We start from the raw sequence: 20,609 nt of genomic DNA on the forward strand, positions 1-20,609 counted from the left end.
AACGCCTGCAGCCAGCGTTTTTGTGTCCCATCGTAAAATCGCTGACCCCAATCAAGTTATATGTTAATTTTATTTAAAACACGTCAAAACGCCATCATTTAGAATACATGCTTAGTACCGCAACTGATGTCCCGGCACCACAACCGACGCCATTTTTGCAATTAACCCTTCTTCTCATAAAATGTTGGTCCGGAAAAGAGCCATTATCTTTTTCACAATGGATCTTTCTAATCAACAGGAACCAGACGATGATTCGAACGTTGCAGGGCCAGGCAAAATTCAATTTTCCAATAGATCTCCAAAATCGGTTGAAAGACGGCTGAGATATTGGCCCATTACTTCCTATTCACTTTTCGAGGCGGTCTTAAATATCAACCCCATCTTCCCGAAGGACGTAATCCTACATCAAAATATTTTATATGTTGTAGCAATTGAGTATCTTTTGACGTAAACTCCTTCAAAGGGAAGTCTTGGATTCAGGGTGTAAAACGGAAATTTCCATATTCGAGACCGTCACGAAATTAGGAGAGATTTCAAACGCTCATAGCGTCTTTATTTTTCGAAGGATTTTCGAGATTTGCCAATTCCATTGATTCTATTGATTATAAACATTAAACTATTGAAAATGTTATTTCGTTGCGAACCCGGTAAAAAAATTAAGAATTAAGGCTCCCCCAGACCTAAGCGATTTCATCGCAGCGATGGCGACAACTAGTCGCCGCGATTCTATCGTTGGGTCGCTGCATGCGATGCTCTATTTACGCTTCCATATCAACGGCGACAGAATCGCTGTCGCCAAGCGATAGAATCGTGTCGCGACTGTCGCGTCGCTTGTGTTTGGGGGAACCTTTAATCAATCCGGTTCATGCATCCCCATGTAAGGTATGGGCCTTTTGGCCCACTGTTTCGTTTTCCCTAGGGTTATGCGCTAATTCGTCTATGGCGCTAGTATCCGTCATATCAAATTATAAATCACTGAATACTAGCGAATCGTAAACTGAATTAATGAACTAATCATCTGGCGAGATTGAAAAAGTGGATACTTCGATCTGAAGTCATTTAAATTACATTCCGGTGTTACTTACTTGAAATACAGTTAAATTTAACTTTGCGACTGTGACTTTTTTTACAATTTCCTACGTTATCCGTGCGACGAAGGAAAATCCAGTTCGTTCACTGCTGTAGAACACGCGCAACACCGTCACCAAAATCAACGTAATTCACTGATTTTCACCGCACTTTTTCACATAAATTCCTTACTGCGCACTAAATAAAAGCAATGTTTATTGCTCAAGTGAAAAATAATTGAAAAATAACTACCGGAAGGCGTTCAAATGATCTGTTTTTTCAAACTTTAAAGCGTTTGAAATTTATTTTCTTCGTCGCCTTGTTTATAGTCGAAAAACGCGTTGCCAAACTGGCGGTTTGAACTGAAATAATCTTCTGTTACACATCTGATAATACATCATACAGTCAATAAAAGTAGGTTTTTCAATTATTTTCTGCTAGCGTAATAAAAGTAAAGTCTTCCAAATATTTTTTTTTCATACAAACTCGTCATTCATACTAAAATTTTCTACTATTCCAAAAGTTTGAAACAGGAGAAATAATTTCATAATAGAAATTTGTTGGCAGCACTACCCACGTACATGTTAAGCATGTGTGTTAGTTGTTTGACAGACTGAGGCATTTAACTGAATGGCAGCACAATCAAAACCATTTTATGCGGTCGAAATGGTATTGCACTAGGAAATTTTTGTTAACTGGAATTGAAATAAATTTTCAAATTTGACTTTCAAAATTGACCGAAATGATAGTTATTCTGCATGAAGTCACAGATAAGTCATCCAGTTATCCAAGAAATGGCTTGAGTTCAGGAACAAAGATTTGCAGTCCTGTTTTAAGTATGGTACATGCTCCTTGTGGTACAGAGAAAGGATACGTAGATGATCAATTTTCCGATTTCAAATATGGAACATGCTCTTTGTAGTACAAAGAACAGAATGCGTTCACAGCATATGTTCAAGGTCATCCAAGAAATCCCTGGAGTAAGGCCTTTTGATCTACACGCGTAACTAAGGATTAGTTTTCCGGTTTCAAATATGGTACATGCTCTCTGTAGTAGAGTAGAGTGGGGCAAGAGTGCGCGTGGGGTAAGAGTACGTTTTCGATTTTTGAAGTTATAAAAAAGATAAACTAGCAGCACTGCATCAGTTTGACAGGTATTCTGGCCAACTATTATCATGTGTAATTGTAAACGATTTGAATAAACAACAAGGGAGATATGGAGTTAGATAACTTTTTGGTCATTTTGCTAAAAATAATTGGATTTCCGCAACTAGTATTTCATTACCATATATACGTTCAATCAGGTGAACATTATACCATTTCGATAAGAGTACTTTATGGTACAGAACACCAATCCGGTTGGTTTTCCAAGAAGTCAAAACCATTACTTGAATCATTTTTGGGACTGTGGGGTAAAAGTACGCAGGAACCGGTGGGGCAAGAGTACGCATATGAATCTTCAAGTTATGATGTCAAACCCGTATCTCCGGACGAAGTAAGACTTCTTTCAAAGCGTAAAGATCCACAACTAAGAAAAAAGGGACAGAATTTGAAATTATCATAAGTTTTAAGGATAAGTTGAAGTAATTTGGTGTTAGAAAGGACTTAGCGAACAAAGCACTGAAGCGAAATAATGAAATTGAATTAGGACTTGTTGTACACCTAAACATAGTATGAAAATACAATTTCATCTAAATGATAATTTCATTTAATCAAAAGAAACATTCATAAATTACGCAACGTTTAGCTGGGAGGGGTTTGTGAGATGTGTGACGATCCATATAATTTTTAGAGGATTCATACAAATAGTGTAAGATAGGGGGGAAGGGGTGATGAAATAGCCAAATTTTACGTTACGTGATTGGTGGACTTTCTTTAAGGAAAATGCCTTTGTATACGCCACGCGAAACGTGATATATATTTTTACCTCTGTAGTTTTTTTGTATATATAAAAAACAATAGTTTTTCGTATGAAAGTGCACATCCCTCCCCCTTTAAGAGTTACGTAATCTTTAAACATTCCCTAATATATGCTCATTAAACATCAATTAAATGTTATTAACTCTTATTTGTGTTAATATATACTTAAAGCACATGATTGGATAAATGCGTACTCTTACCCCATCCGATGCGCACTTTTACCCCACCGGTGGGGTAAGAGTGCGGTTTTCACTTGTCTTGCAATAAGGGTTCTACTAAAACGAATCTCAATAATTTCAATATTTTTTCCACTGGGTAACATAAAGGAAGAGTATATGAATCATCGACACTGATTTGATATGCAGAAGCTTGCTTCATAAGGGCCACATGATCGATTGAAAACTAAGTGCGTACTCTTGCCCCACTCTACTCTACAAAGAACAGAATATGTTCTTAGCATATGTTCTCGGTCATTCAAGAAATTCGTGGAGTAAGGCCTTTCGATCTAAACGCGGAACGAAAGATCAATTTTCCTGTTTCAAATATGGTACATGCTCTCTTCATAATGGGTACATTACATATTCAGAACAGGCCTTGGATAACTGCGAAGATCTTCCATTCGCACATTATGTCATATGTACCACAACGGTACATTACATTTGCAAAACAAGCCTGTAGATCATTGGTTACGCGTAAAGATCTGAACTGAATGCCTCCACTTCAGGTGTTTCTTGGATAACCGCGAACATGCTCCATACACATATTCTGTTCTATGTTTCACAATGTACACATATCATATTCAGAACAGGCCAATATTAATTGAATTTATGTTATTTTTATTTAACACGGTATGATACCGCATAAAAAACTAATTTGGTGTACTTGTAGAAATCGCACACCAATACCAACAGATTTATTTGACAGCAATCCATCGAATTTTAGGCTGGACGAATGAAAATTCTCATGGACGTAAACAGATTTTCATAAGACAAATTTAAAAATTTTGAAGGGTGTTTTTGATAGCCGATTCTCAATAAACTATGATTTGTTCAATGCGCTAATAGTACACAATGAAAACTAGGAACTCTAAAATACGTGTTACATACAACTTAGTTAGAGTAAGTAGTTGGGATAGCGTATAAATTAGATTTGAAAACCAAGCACTACCTACTACGACGGGAATTAGCTCACTACCCTATGTATAAAAAGAACCGTGTTTCGCGTGCGTGCGTCATTTTCATTCCCAGCGACAACGACTGTTGCAGCAGAAAAATGTTCGCTACGGTGGCCACCATCACCGTGGTCGTGGCAGCAGCAGAACTTCATTCACATACGTGTTCCAATCAGCAACTTCGGCGACTTCTGGCAATCAACGGCTTCCGTAGCGCCGAATCATCGGATAGCAGTTGTGCGGTCCAGTGGTTGCTGTTAGCGAAATAAATCGGGCCAGAATTTCGAGTAGGGGGGCATCTTTTTTAGGTCTTCTGAATCGTAGTTTTACAGTAGTTTTATAAAAACACATGAATATTAGTGCTTGTAACTATTTCCTTCAAGGTTCCAAAAACTTTAAAACTAAATCCACAACCAACACTAAAGGCTGGATCACAATATCTCCACGAACTCATTAATAAGTTCTGCAGGGAATTCTTCAGATAATTCTTTCGTGCTGTTACTCAATAAAAATTTTGAAATATTGAACCTTGGAATTCCCAAGAATATTTCGTGGAAATTCCGCAGAAATGCCAGTAAACATTCCTAAGAATTTCGCGAAAAATCTTCGTGTTTCTTGTGAAAATTCCATTAAATTTCGCGTTTCCGAAAGTTTCGAATAGTTTCTTGTTGAAATTTCAAAGAATTTCTCCAGTAATTCCGTCGACAACTTATACAGAAATAATACTGAAAATGAAATCAGCAATGGAATTTAAGGAAGAATTCCTAAATAAATTCCCAAAGAAATCCTGAAGGCATTCTTTCAAGGTTTCCACTGGGAGTTTCCTCCAGGAGTTTATCCGGAAATAACTCCGGGAATTCTTCCAGGAGTTCTACCGGCAGTTCCTCCAGGATTTCCTCCAATAATTATTCTATAGATAGAACGGCAGTTCCTACGGGGGTTCATTTGAAAATTCTTCCGGGAATTCCTCCAGAATTTCCCCCGGGAATTCATTCAGGCTTTCTTTCTGGAATTCATTTTGGCTTCTTCCGGAATTTATATAGAAATTCCTCCAGAAGCTCCTCTGAGAGTTTCTATGGGAGCTTCCCAGGGAATTCTCCGGGAGGTCCTCTGATGATGATGATGGTCCAGCTACATAACCCTACAAAGGTTTCAGCTAGACGAAATTTGGCTAGAAAATGAATTATCCAATATTTTTTCCGAGAATTCTTCTGGTAGTTTCGATGGCAGTTCCTCCGGGGGTTCCTTTGACAATTCTCCCGGGAGTTTCTTCAGAAATTTCTCCGGGAGTTCCTTCGAAAATTCATCCGAGAGTTCCTCCGGTAATTCCACCGGCAATTCATCCGGGAGTTACAACAGTAGCTTTTCCAGGAAATCATTTAGGTTTTTTTTTTTAAAGAAATGATTTAGGCTTTTTTCAGAAATTCTGCTAGAAATTCCTTCCGGAGTTCTTCCGATAGTTTCTCTGGGAGTTTCTCCGGGAGGTCGTCTTGGAATTCTTCTAGGACTTCCTCCTCAAATACCTCCGGGAGTAATTCCTTGGTGAATTCCTCCGGCAGTATCTACGAGAACTCCTCCGGGAACTCCCGTAGGAATTTCTGGAGGAATTCCCGGAGAAATTATCCGAGGAATTCTCGGAGGAACTGCCGGTGAAACTTCTGGAGGATTTTCTTGACGAATTACAGGAAGAATTTCCGGAGGAAATACTGGAGGAATTTCTGGAGAAACTCTCGTAAAAACTCCTGGATGAACTTCTATAAGAATTCCAGGAGGAACTCCTGGAAGAATTCTTAAAGGACCTCCCGGAGGAATTCTCGGAGGAACTCCCAGAGAAATTCTCCGAGGAACTTCTGGAGGAATTTGTAGATAAATTCTTAAAGAAAGCCTAAATGAATTCCTGAAAGAACTACTGGTGGAACTCCCGGAGGAATTTTCAGAGGAACAGCCGGTGGAATACCCGGAATCGAATTTCTAGAGGAACTTCCGAAATCCCATTTTCCGTGAAATTCCTGCCAAATATCCTCCAGAAATTCCCTGTGAAATTCCTGGAGGAATTCCCGTAGGAACTCTTGGAAAAACTCTTGGAAGAGCTCCCGGAGGAAGCACTTCCGGAGGAATTCCTGCAAGGAAATTCCCATATGAAATCCTGCAAGTATTCCCAGATGAATTGCTGGTTTGGTTTGTTCTGAAGAAATTTCTGGAAGAACTCTTGGAAGATATCTTGGAGGAACTCTCAAATTAATTTCCGAATGAAATTCTGGAGTAAATTCTGAGTGAAGTCCGGAAAGAATTCTAGGAGAATTCCGCGGAAAAATTCCCGGAGAAATTCCTGAAGGAATATCTGGAAGATTTTGCGGGTAAATGCTTGGACGAATCACTGGATAAATTCCTAAAGAAATTTCTAGAGAAATTCTTAAAGGATTCTGAAGTAATTGCGAAAAGAATTCCAAAATTAAATCCTAGAGGATTTCGTTATTGAATTTATGGAGGTGTTCGGAGACGAGCCAGCCTCGGGCTGAAAGTCTCTTTAATAAAGACACGAAAAAAATTATGGAGGTATTCCCGGAAACATTCCTGGATGATATCCTGGAGGAATTGAAGGAAAAGTTCCTGGAGGAATGCCCGGAAAATTCCTAGAAGAATTTCCGAAGGAATTTCTGATAGATTTACAAGTGAAATTATGGAGAGAATTTGGAGGATTTCCGCCATAAATTTCTGAAGAAACTTCTGGTGGTATTTTGGGAGGAAATTCAGTATGTATTTTTGAAGATACTCTCGAATACATTCCTGAAGGAAATGCCGGAGATTTTTTTGAAAAAATAGCCGAAGAAATGTCTAAAACTAAAACTTGGAGAGTAGAAAAGAAATCTTCAAGAAATTTTCTCATGATTTTCCTATAAAATTAGGAACGGTTTTCTAGATAAGAAGAAATTACAATTACATGAAAAGAATTTTCGAACGATTTTCAGAGGAATTTGTGGATAACTTTCCGGAGGAATTTAGAAGTTCCTAAAGGAGCTACTAGAAGAATTGCAAGGAGAATTCTTGAGCCCGAAATGTTTCGAGTTGTTTTTAACTGTCATATATTATGGATCCCGGATACCCTAATAAGTTTTTGGGAATCTTTTAGATTTCAACCACTTATATCTGAATATGATTGGAACGTAAAGTGCACATGTTCAAAGGAATTCATTTTAGTGCCCGTTCAATCTTTCCACAAATTAGGGGAGCGCCCCCCCCCCCCCCCTCCCTGCCCCCCTTTGGCTACGCCCTTGGGACCGTCATTATACTTGGAAAGAAGATCAAGTGGAGATAATTTTGACGTAAAGTATGTCTAAAGGGGTCTGGCTCTGATACAGGGTGTAAAAAGAAAATTTAAAAATTGGGGACCGTTACGAAATCATGTTTGAACATTAATAACGCCATTATCTTTTGATGGATTTTTTTTTCTTTGCTTTGATTTTCGAGATTTACCTACATATCAAACGCCTTGAAGACTCTCCACCAATTTTGCAAATTTAATTGAAACTTTTGATTATCAACGTTAAACTTTTTTTTATTTATCTATTTTTATTCAATTATTCTCTTGGATACAAAGTTGGTTTAACAGAATGAGTGGTTTGCCATTTGGCCCTACATCTCTAATTTTATGTATATTTGATTTATGCCTAAGGCTAATTGAAAGAAACATCTGTATTGATTTTTTAATTCCTTTCTTTATTTGTTAGGCACTCGATATCTACTGTGGTATTCTGCTGTACAGAATCCACACAGAATCTATTTTTAGATTTCCGTTACCAATATTGTTGTCGTTGCCAGTCCATCTCATCGTGAGTCCATTGTGTCCGTTTTGTCCGTTTTGCATTGTTCGGTTCCCATTTATCCGGGTAATGTTGGAGAAATGCCTCCGAGAAGAACAAGTTGCCAGTCGTCGTCAGGCAGCCGTGACGACAAGACGCGTCCCCCAATACGATACCGCATGGGCTGCGCATCCGGCGACTGACGAGTTTGGTGGAGGTGGTGGTGATGGCTGGGAATCGAACCCATGACCATTCACTTATAAGGCGAACGTGTAACCAACTACGCTACGGGACCCCCCTTATCTGTATTGATGTTTGGTATTAAAATTTGTTAATTTGATAACCTACCTAACTACACTATCTTAGCCAACATAATCCAGTTATAAAACGCTGGTGTTTCACTTTTCTAACAGCCGTTTTCTATTACAAACATACCCAGTGTTTGGATCTGCTCGAATCGACTTTTGCAGCCCTGCAATCTTACTGCAAGTTGGTTGAAGATCGGAGCTAGCTGCTTGTTTTGCTTCAAGTCGTCCCCGGAATCCGGGAGGAGATATAGCTGACGATGGCCATTCATTGTTTTGAAAGTGCCGAAGTCGATGAATGGAGCTGCCGAGGAGTTAACTCTGGAAGGTTGGTAATATTGAACGAAGGCGGTTGAATTCGAGCCAGCTCTTCACGCTGGACTTTTTTCTTATTTCCAAAAATGCCGCTCGCTTGGTGCATTCCTTTGCGGTGGTGACCTCATGCTTTTCGTTGCGATTGGCGCACTTGACGTCGATCTGCTGCATGTCAGGATGCTTTGCGATGATAAACCAGAGGCACTTCTCTGTGTGATGATCCTCGCCGCACTTGGTACATCGAGGAGATAGATAACAATTTCTGGTGCAGTGTTCGAAGTTGCAGCAGTTCATGCACTGCGTCACGTCTCTGTGCTTTGGGCGGTACCGTTGCCACTCAACGACAGTCGATGACATTCACATTCTTCACTTCCCCGAACGAGATAGAACCATGCTTCAAATGGATCAAATAGAGTTGGTCGCGGTATTTTCGTATCTGTCTTGCGATCTTGTACACCCCGTTGGGAAGCAGACCACCAGTGTCCACCAGCAATTTTTGCAGCTCCTCGACAGGAAGATCGTCGAGACCACGCAGCACGACCTTCAACGGCTTGTCGCTGGGGATGCCGTGAGTAAAATATTCGTTCTTGTTTTGCTTCAACAAGTCCAGCAGCCTACAATGCTGGGGTTTAGAATCGGCCTTCAGCTTTATTCCATCCGAACATAGCTTGATGGTGCATTTTAGAGTGCCACTCGCAATGCGATCACGCAGCACGGAGCGTAGAGCTAGGTTGTTCCCCTTTACAAAGATTGGCGGGCACTTCTCTTTTCACTCAGGCAGACTTACGTGATGTTACAGATTTAGCTTCTTCTGCTTCTTTGTCAATGGATCACCAGCGTCGTTGGTGATGGGGAGGAATAGATGTTGTTTCCAAGCACCTTTTTCCTTACTCCTTTGCTCGCAGCCGAATTGGCTGCCGTATCACCCATAACGGGATCCAAAAAAAAAAACGCTCGCCAACGCGAAGTGCACTTTACACGAATAGGAACCAAGCCGAGTTAAAAATTCAAAAGTGAACCGCAAAACGACCGATGGGATCGAAAGTCGGGCTGAAACTGCACCATCAACGTTAAACTATTGAAAATTTCAATTTAATCCAATAAACAATTCAGAACCAACCAATCCTGTCCATGCATCCCCAACACGGACATCAGTTTGATGTAAGTTATGGTCATTTTGGCCCCTTGTTCCCGGCGCGTCCATCATCTTCGTTCGAGCATTCTCAGCGAGCCGACACGATTCTCCATCGATAGCCTTGAGCCAATAGCATCGGAGGCAGCGCCAGCGTTAGCAGTAGTTAACGATGGTGAAGCGCCGGTCGGGGCGCCAGCATCATTCGAGTAAAATTTTCGTCCGGTTCCGTTCCCAGCAACAGCGGATGCCGCAGCGTTGACGTTGGTGCCGTCGCCCGTCATCAATGGTGGAGCTGCGGTGGTTGCTGATAGTGATTGGAAACATTAATAATTTACAATGGTCTGAAAACTCAGATGTGAATATGTACATTATGTAGAAGATTTTGATTTGAAAAATGTATTGGAGGTAACCACTTAATCTTCCACGTAATGTACACATTCTCATCTGAGTTTTCAGACCATTGACCAATAATTGTCCAAGGTTAGATTCTCGGAATATAGGCAATAAACTTTGATTGAACTGAATGGAAAAAAAATCGGTTCTTTTGAGGACCATCATTATCTTGAGAAGAAAGTTGTTAAGATGAGAGAATTTTTCCAAAGTGCAGCCACTAGTGACCGGTAAACCCTTGGCGTCCAATGAAGTCTTCCAGCAAGATTCTGAGTTTGATTATGTGCTGTAAGTGATTTAAAAAGTGTATTATTGCGAAAATTTACAATTAAAAATTACCCGAGACGAACTTCTTTCATAATACCAAACATAAGCACTTGGCGTTGGTAGCGGAATCATGGCGTCAGTATCGACCCGAGGGGCGATCGTTGGCAGGTGCTAACCGTTGGAAAATTGTTCACTATTTGCTAGAAAACCACAATAAATCGAAGGCTGGTATCTTTCTCCCTAACTCTCTCGAGCAACCCGCTTTCTTCTTGAGTACGTTTTTGGTGAACCTTGAAAAGGCCGTTGAATTATTGTTGGGTGGTAGGGACGATCGCACTAAACCTCCGAAGCCGTACAGCGTGCAACCCTGACGCTCCAGTGCGTAGACGACATTCATGGCTGTGACCGTTTTGCGCTTAGAGTGCTCCGTATAGGTGACAGCCTCCCGAATAACATTTTCCAGGAACACTTTCAGCACACCGCAGGTTTCCTCGTAGATGAGCCTGGAGATACGCTTGACTCCTCCACGGCGAGCCAGTTCACGGATTGCGGGTTTGGTGATACCCTGGACGTTGTCGCGCAACACCTACCATTGGCGCTTGGTCCCTCATTTGCCGAGTCCCTTGCCTCCTGCCACGGTTATTATGATGGTGGTGAAGTGGTGCGTGACCAAGGAGCTAGACTTTACTAAGGTGGCGCAGATCAGCGCTGCGTGACGTCACTATTTGCGTTGCATAAGAACAGCGGGAGAGTGAAAGAGATAACTAGTGGCACGCAACGCTGATCTGCGCCACCTTAGTAAAGTCTAGCTCATAGGTGCGTGACTGGTCTGTCTCTTAAACTGCCTGCCGTCCGCACGCAATGCTAGCCACCGAGTCCCGCCTCATTGGTAAACATTACCGGGGCAAATTTTGATTCACTGAGGGGAGTTCACCGCATCATTTTCTCAGAGCATATAAAGACCCGTGTTCCCAGTCTGCGTATCATAGATGGTGGAGCGGCGTGCGGTGGCTGCTGATAGTGATTGGAGACATTAAAAATAAATCGATTCTTTTCAGAACCATCATTATATTGGAAAGAAAGTAAAGTGGTTATGTGCTGTTTCTGATTTTAAAATGCGTATCATTGAAATTTTGAGATGAGAAAATTGACCTGAGACCATACCTGACCTGAAGGGGGCATTTGGCCGAAAGGGTCGTTTGGCCGAAAGGGTCTGTTAAGGTCATCAGCAAGCCACCGGGGTGTTTTCATCACACCGCGCCGGTGGACGACATGCCTCATGCTGAGGCCCCAACGAATCACTTATTCGCCACTTTAATTACATCAGAATACTTACCCAGCAGGGACAGGGGGGCAGCAGGGACAGTAGGGACAGCATGGACCATGTCCAAGGGCTTGACGACCCCTCCCCAGCTGTCTGTGAGTCAGGGAGAACTGCCTAGGGCGTGGTGGGATTTAGCAGTGGGCTCTGCTAAAATCCCTCCCAAAAAAACCACAAGTGCCCGTAAGCAGACTCTATCAAAGCGACTGTGTGCCGCTTCAAAAGCACAAGCCCAGGGAGTGCCATTGGCACATCAGGATTGATCCCAGTAAGATCCTGATTATGGTATACTGGTTGCATGTTATTGGTCTTGTTTTTGGATATTGAGATATTGTGAACGCGAGGGCTGGTAGTCTGGTTATTCTATTCTCTTAGTAAGGCCGGGTGACACCGACCTGAAACGGCGAATGGGCTAATGGCCAGGCTGTCTTCCGTCCCCTAAAACCGTGGCGGGCCTTGTAGCACGCGGTACAATCCTGTCGCTCAGCTGGCAGCTGAGTGGGAGTAGGCTCAGATGCTTTTCCCTGACTAGCGCTGATCTGGCTCTGAACACGAAAGTGTCAACCCTCGCATGGCCTCCCTGCATGCCGCAAGGTATGCATAGATAACCATGGGATCGTGAAGGCGACTACACCAGCAGGATTCGACAGCAGCCGCAAGGGGGACCCATCAGACATGAGTAATCCCATAAAAATAAAAATGACGAAGGAAGGAGGTGAAGCGAATGGTGGTAAGGAGAACCCTTTCACCAGACGCAGCGGCCTGGAAAGGTCGCCCCAAAGATCGCCGGGGGAAGGCGACGGTGAAGCCCGTGGAGGGTCTGAGGAGGTGCCGGTTGAGGTAAAGATGGACGGCCCTACCCTGACCCGCGTCATCAAATCTGTGATGGCGAACCACGAAGAACGCGGTGGTCACACGATGGAAGTAGTCACGGAAGTATCCGACGTGATTATGTCCTTCCTAGACAACCGGGTTAACTACAGCAAGGACTTGAAACTTGCTGTACAGGCACTCTGTGCCCTAGTAGTTGAGGCCAAAACGGAGTGGAGGTCCCTACTAGAGGCCAGTAAGAGTGCAGAGAAAGAGCTCCGCAAACTCGTCAAGGAGCGGAAGCAGGCGGATAAGGATAAAGAGGAGGCGGAATTGAAAATTCGTCTCTTGTCCGAGGGTAAACGACTGGCGGAGAGCCAGGTCGAGGAACTCCGCAAGAGGATGGCTGTAACGGGAGCGACCCCGAAGCTGAGTAAGGTTACGCAGGAGGCGAACCTGAAAACAGCTGTCGAGAATTCCGCAGCCCTGAAGTCAGCGAGAAGGAAGAAGGTCGAGCGAAAGGATGGCCATCTCAAGCCGTTGAACCCAGTGCCTCCACCAGTGAGGACCACTGAAGCTCGCCGGGAGGAAGACTTACCCTGGAGGGAAGTCGTGAACCCCAAGAAGGCGAGACGACAACGACAGCAGACCGCAGAGAAAGCGGCAGGCGGAGCGATACGCGCCACCGTTAAGAAGGGTAGAGCCCAGAAGACGACGGGTGAACCTTCCAATGTCGGTGGTAGGCGTAAAGATAGAGGTGAGGCGATTATCGTCAGTACTGACGACAAGAGCTACGCCGAAGTCTTGAAGGCCATGAGAGTTAATGACAAACTCACTGGCCTAGGAGAGGATGTCAACTGCATCCGAAGGACGCGGAGAGGCGAGATGATTCTCGTCTTGAAGCGGGATGCTGCTCAGAAGAGTTCTGAGTACAAAAAGTTGACAGAGGAAGTCCTGGGCGATGGGGTTCAAGTAAGAGCCCTATGTCCAGTTTCGAACATGCTGTGAAAAGGCCTGGAGGAAGTAACCGAGGCTCGAGCCCTGGTCGACGCACTGAGAGATCAGTGCAATGTCGAGATCCAGGAATCTACGGTTCGGTTACCCAACAGCCCCGCGGGAATGCAGGTTGCCTCATTCCAAGTACCTCAGGCTGAGGCCAAAAAGGTAATGGATAAGGCTAAACTGAAAGTGGGTTGGTCGGTATGTCCGCTAAGTATAAGCCAACCACTTCAGACCTGTTTCAGGTGTCTTGGCAACGGTCATAAGTCTTATGACTGTAAAGGACCTGATCGCAGTAAGCTATGCCGTAGGTGTGGAGCTGAAGGCCACCAAGCTCGCACCTGTCAGGCTGCACCAAGGTGTCTGATCTGTGCCCCTAGTACAGACAACAGACACCTCACCGGTGTCCAGGCTTGTCCGGCCTCTAGAAGGATCCAGACACGCAGGTAACACAGCTTAACCTGAACCACTGCGAGGCGGCCCAATTGCTGCTACAACAGTCGGTTACTGAGTGTAAAGCTGATGTAGCCTTGCTGTCCGATCCTTACCGCATCCCTGCCGGTAACGGTAGTTGGATTGCGGATAAGTCCCAGATGGTGGCCATCTGGACTTGCGGGCGATATCCCATCCAGGAGATAATATCATCACCTGACGATGAGGGTTTCGTTATAGCAAAGGTAAACGGTGTTTACTTTTGTAGCTGCTACTGTCCTCCCAGGTGGAGTATAGTGCAGTTTACTAGGGTAGTAGATATTCTTGCAGCAAGACTAACTGGCTTAAAACCGTTAGTTGTAGCAGGCGACTTCAATGCGTGGGCAGTGGACTGGGGATCCCGGTTCACAAACGCTAGAGGTCATACCCTGCTAGAGTCGCTAGCGGTACTAAACGTAGTCCTGCTGAACGAAGGCCAAGTGCCAACGTTCAGGGGACCCAGCGGTGATTCATGCATCGATGTGACCTTCTGCAGCGCGGGATGGACGGTGGAGCCAGAATGGGAGGTTCATGAGGGGCATACCTCCAGCGATCATCAGGAAATCCGTTTTATGATCCGGTATACCCCGTAGCAACCACAAGGCGGATCGGCAAAGCCGATCTAGGATGGCGCACCTCGCAGTTCAACCCAGAACTCATGGAAGAATCACTACGATGGGAGACGCGAACAACGGGATTAAGTGGCGACGAGTTAATCGACGTACTAACCCGTGCATGCGATGTGACGATGCCTAGGAGGACCCCCGGAAATCGGCAACCTGCGTACTGGTGGACTGACACAATTGCGGACCTTCGTAGAACCTGCCTTAGAGCAAAGAGAAGGCTGCGACGTGCCAGGACAGACGCTGAAAAGGTCGAGAGACGCAGGGTGTTCCAGACAGCGAGCAGAGCTCTGAACTACGAGATCAAATGTAGTAAGAGAGCCTGCTTCGAGCGGCTGTGCAGGATGGCAAACGATAATCCATGGGGAGATGCATACAGGATGGTGATGGCTAGGACTAATAGCACGCCACCTGAGAAATCTCCGGGGATGTTGGCCAAAATAGTAGACGGGTTGTTTCCGAGGCATGAATCATCGAACTGGCCCGCTACTCCATACGAGTCAGCTGACGTGGTACCGCTAGTGACTAACGAAGAGCTTATCGTAGCAGCAAGAAAACTTAAGCTCAATAAGGCGCCAGGCCCGGATGGTATTCCAAACCTGGCCCTTAAACACGCCATTCTTGCCAATCCAGATATGTTCAGGAGCTGCCTCCAGAGATGCATGGACGAAGGAAACTTCCCAGATCGATGGAAACGGCAGAAATTGGTGCTATTACCGAAGCCTGGCAAACAGCCGGGGATCCTTCGGCATACAGACCAATTTGCCTACTCGACACAGCTGGAAAGCTGCTAGAGAGGGTCATTCTGAATAGATTGTCGGCCTATACAGAGTGTGCTGGTGGCTTATCTAGCAACCAGTATGGCTTCCGTAAGGGCCGTTCTACCATCGAAGCAATTCGAGCGGTAACGGATACGGCAAAGATAGCGAGAGGTTTAAACAGAAGAGGTATTAGGTACTGCGCGTTGATTACACTTGATGTAAAAACGCGTTTAACAATGCTAGCTGGGCAGCAATTGCTGACTCCCTGCACCGATTGAGAGTTCCGGATTACCTGTGCAGGATACTGAAAAGCTATTTTCAGAATAGGGTGTTGTTATACGACACTGATGCTGGTCAAAAGTCGATCGTAGTGTCCGCGGGTGTTCCACAGGATCGATCCTCGGACCGGTTCTGTGGAATATTATGTACGACGGAGTATTGCGCTTAAGTCTCCCGGCCGGAGTAAAGATAGAAGGCTTCGCGGATGACGTAATGCTAGAAGTAGCAGGTGACACTCTCGACGAAGTCGAACTGAAGGCTTCATACGCGATTGGCAGAGTGGAGGAATGGCTCAACTCGAGACGGTTATCCCTTGCACACCAAAAGACGGAAGTCGTGGTAGTGCATAACCGTCATGGGTTGCAACAGGCTAGGATAAGAGTAGGGACCTGCACAGTTAACTCCGTGAGGTCTCTCAAGCATCTGGGCGTGATGATCGATGATAAGCTCAATTTTACGAGCCACGTCGATTATGCATGTCAGCGGGCTTCATTGGCGATAAAATCTTTATCACGAATGATGTCCAACAGATCGGCGGTGCATAGTCAAGTGCGTAGGCTGATAGCTGGCGTAGCATTGTCTATCATCCGTTATGGCGTGCCGGCATGGGCCGTAGCACTAAAAGCCGAGTACAATGTAAAGAAATTGATCAGAGTACACCGGCTGATGTGCTTACGTGTCGCGAGCGCATATCGCACCATATCATATGAGGCGGTGTGCGTTATAGCTGGAATGATGCCGATTGACACACTCCTAGAGGAGGATGTGGAGTGCTACAACGAAAGGGACTCGGTGCAAGTGCGACGTGTCAAGAGAGCAGCTTCGTTGCTCAAATGGCAAAGAGCATGGGACACCGCAGTCAAAGGTCGTTGGACCCACAGACTGATTCCAGATGTGTCCAACTGGGTTGATAGGAAGCATGGTCAAGTCAACTTCCACCTAACACAGGTGTTGTCTGAACATGGCTGCTTTAAGAAATTCCTACACAGGTTTGGCTTCGCAGATTCTGCGGAGTGTCCTGAATGTGTAGGTGAGGTAGAATCGGCAGAGCATGTGATGTTCACATGCCCGCGATTCGAGGTAGAACGCAATACCATGCTGCTTATTAGTGGTATGGATACAACCCCGGACAACCTCGTCGAGAGGATGTGCCGGGAAGAAGCTATATGGAATGCGGTGAACACAGCATCTCAACAGATCATGTCGAAACTGCAGCGGTGGTGGCGTCTTGAACAAAACCAACGAGTGCAGTAAGGGCACCTGTGATGCAGTGAACATTTGCTCACCCCGACAACCAACATGTCGCGGGTGGGCTGCGGGGACCTCAGTATGTAGATATAGAGGTCATTGCGGTTCACGCGCGGTGGTTGTTGTCGGGGTGCTCGTCTCCAACGTGAGATTATGATACGGACCGTTAGGTTACTATCATAGCTTGCGATCGACGGGTGGTGAGGTAGCCACCCTTGAAGTCGATGTTGTGTGTATTGACGTCAAGTGCGTTAGCATAGGCGTGAGCGTTCTCAATAGTCCCCCCCTGATGTATTGCTTAATTGCGGGCCGGGGGTACGGACTGGCGAAAGGGTTTTGGTTTTAGTGGGTCGGGTAAGAGTTACATGACATACCCATCCCCACACTACCTGAGTACCTCCTCAGGTGTCTGGTTGCAGATTTCCGTTTACCCTTGCTCAAGAAAAAAAAAAAAAAAAAGAATACTTACCCTGGCTTTCACATACCTTGCTTCATATCTAGAGCATTGCATACCATACCTAAAACGAGACAAAACAGCAATTAATAGCATATTAAACACGATAAGAGATGTAAATAACTTACCCGTTGATCATTCTAGATCGTAAACACAAAGTAATCATTTGTTTATCCATGTATTGTTATTGACACTTTTAGAGCATTCAGCCAGGCACACACTAAACACAATATCTTTAGTACTATAATAGAGCTTGCATACAATAGGACAGGCAATAATGCTTGAATACAATCTTGAACATTCTATAGGGAAGAGCTGACTATAAATAGGACACCGTACTATGTAGAAAGTTTAGTTCGTAATAAATCATCAAGTGGATCGGATCGTTTTCCTTATACCCCGGCCAGTTGGCCGGGTTCGGATTCCTTAATCCTGTAGCCTGTGTACCAGGCACTACTAAAGCGTTAACAGGGTCATTTGGCAGAATAGGACATTTGGCCGAATAGGTCATTATGCCGAACAGTTCATTTGAAAAGTGAAAAATTAGGAATGAGAATTTCTCACATCTTACTGTGAAAAGTGAGTAGTACGAAGTGGGTAATCAGACGTCTCACTACTCATTTCGCGCTTTTCATTATGTCGAACAGTTCATTGAAAAGTGAAAAATTAGGAATGATAATTTCTCACATCTTACTGTGAAAAGTGAGTAGTACGAAGTGGGTAATCAGTCGTCTCACTACTCATTTCGCGCTTTTAACTTTTTACAGTGAGAAGAGAATAATGAAGAGTGAGAACTGAGACGTCTCCCTTGTTGTGAAGTCTCCGGTAGCGGTAGAGCGGAAATGCTAAAGCGGACAAAATGCACACAAACTGGAGGAAAAATGCTCAACAATTAAATGAAATTCGACAAATGCCATAAATGCTCATTCAATACATATATTCGAAGCTCATTGATGTTTCTTCTACTGCTCCTGTCATCTAATTTTCCCCGTCTCTAAAGTTTCTGCTTACAAGCTAACATTATGCGTACTCACCAACTTTCTGACGGCTCACATGCCGCCGGGATTGCCCGTCTCATACACACTGCCATCGCGCCACTCGCCCGACGAACGTCCTCCGCTGAAGACCCCTCTGGCCGTCCAGTGCGACCGCGTTGCTGGATGGGTCTCTCCGAGGTGTCTGATTCCCTCGTCGAGATTTTCACACCCTTAACGTTCTCGTCCTGCTTCCGCCTCCGGTTCGGTTCCTTCCGAAGCCAACGATCTGATCAACACCCTTCAAAAACACCCTGGAAGGCACGCGCATTATTAGAACGTCTGTTCGTCTGTTAATTCACCCAAACTTACCCAATGGATGGGGTATTTTGAACTATCTGGATTCTGATCGACTTTCTAGACCGTTCTGTGATCCGCTTCGGATCAGTGTTTCCACGTGTTAACCGTTTGATCTGCGAATGGTTTTAGGTTAGGTTCGTGTCCTTCATTGATAATCTGGGGAATTTACCTTTTTTCGACGTTATCGGACACTCTCGACCAGCGCAAAGTTTTCGTCTGTACTTTTTCCTCGGATGGGGTTCCGGACCACGCGAGGGATGCAAATCGCCTTCTCCTGATGAAGTCAGATTTTGGTTAGCACCGATTCACTTAGTGTGGTTGGCTTTTTATTACCTTACCGCTTTAGTGATTGCCTTGCAAAGTGGGTCGTCTCAGGTTTTAATTCCTCCCGATCAAATCAAAACCTCCAAAACCGTGAAAACTACACGAACCGGCTTAAAGGCACTGAGTAAATTGTCCCTCGTGTGTGGACCAAAGATTTACTTTTTTTTTCTTTCGCCTGATGATGGCGACGGCGATGCTTATCACTGCGGCGACCCGAATAAAGGCTCCCCCAGACCTAAGCGATTTGATCGCCGCGACGGCGACAACTAGCCGCCGCGATTCTATCGGTGGGTCGCTGCAGGCAATGTTCTATTTACGCTTCCATATCAATGGCGACAGAATCGCTGTCGCCACGCGATAGAATCGCGTCGCGTGTGTTTGGGGGAACCTTAACAGTGTCGTACGTTTCATGATCATGCGACCTACGTTGTGGTCGTTCGTTGTGTGCGTGAGCTTCAGACACGTCAAGTTGACACGACAGCTTACGAAAGGGCTTTTTGTATTCGAATTGGCGGTTGGTGCGTTATGCGGGCAATCTCAATTTCAGCTTTTTACGCAAAATGTGCCTTTGCGAATTGTTTGTATGTAGTTTTAACATTAATAGAACAACATCAAAATGAACTTAACGTAACACCCTTCTCATTCCTAATTTCTCACTTTTCAAATGAACTATTCGGCTGTCCTATTCGGCCAAATGACCCTTTCGGCCAAACGGCCCTTTCGACCAAATGACCCTTTCGGCCTAATGACCTATTCGGCCAAATATCCTATTTTGTCAAATGGCCCTTTCGGCCAAACGACCCTTTCGGCCTAATGATCCTTTCGGCCAAATGACCCTTTCGGCCAAACTACCCTTTGGGCCAAATGACCCTTTCGGACAAATGCCTTTCGGTTAGATGGTTGTTTGGCCGAAAGGGTCATTTGGCCGAAAGGGTCATTTGACTGAAAGGATCATTAAGCCGAAAGGGTCATTTGGCCGAAAGAACTGCGTATTATCGAAAGTCAAACGGTTCTTTTAAGAACCAAAATTTTATTCAAGAGAATGTTAATCCGAAACTAATTTTCTTCAGAGTGCATAACATAATCGCTTGACGATGGCGACGGGTAAATCGAATCGATGCCGTCGGTAGTGAAACCACGTGTGTTGATCAAATGAGTTCACCAAGATGCGTCTTCAGCGATTAGACAGTAATTATCCTTGATTTCCGACATTTAATTAGCAACATACAGTAAAGAGAGCAATTTAAACTGACAAATTAAAATTTGCATTAGAAATTTAATAAATCTCATTTGGACGATTTTGTGATAAACTTGAATAACTATTAATAAAATAGATTTTTTTGTTTTGAACAAGCAAATCTGAACTACTCATATTAAACAAAACTCAAAGATTCAACAATGGCTTAATTGCATAAATATATCAATTACTTTTAAAATGAAAACTTTAAATAGGTGTTTCCAACTAATTTACTATTTTCAATATTGGGGCGCTCCTTAGCCGTGCGGTAAGACGCGCGGCTACAAAGCAAGACCATGCTGAGGGTGGCTGGGTTCGATTCTCGGTGCCGGTCTAGGCAATTTTCGGATTGGAAATTGTCTCGACTTCCCTGGGCA

The 20,609-nt window shown here is 44.4% G+C and overlaps 1 protein-coding gene across 1 annotated transcript in view; it reads right to left on the reverse strand.

Annotated features, from left to right (window-relative positions):
- The window catches only part of LOC134226196 (GTP-binding protein Di-Ras2), a 406,254-nt gene that overhangs the window by 136,903 nt on the left and 248,742 nt on the right, over positions 1–20,609 (reverse strand). The gene's annotated exons all lie outside the window — the stretch shown is intronic.

Source organism: Armigeres subalbatus, chromosome 3, assembly GCF_024139115.2.
Source record: "Armigeres subalbatus isolate Guangzhou_Male chromosome 3, GZ_Asu_2, whole genome shotgun sequence".
Lineage (NCBI taxonomy): Eukaryota > Metazoa > Arthropoda > Insecta > Diptera > Culicidae > Armigeres > Armigeres subalbatus.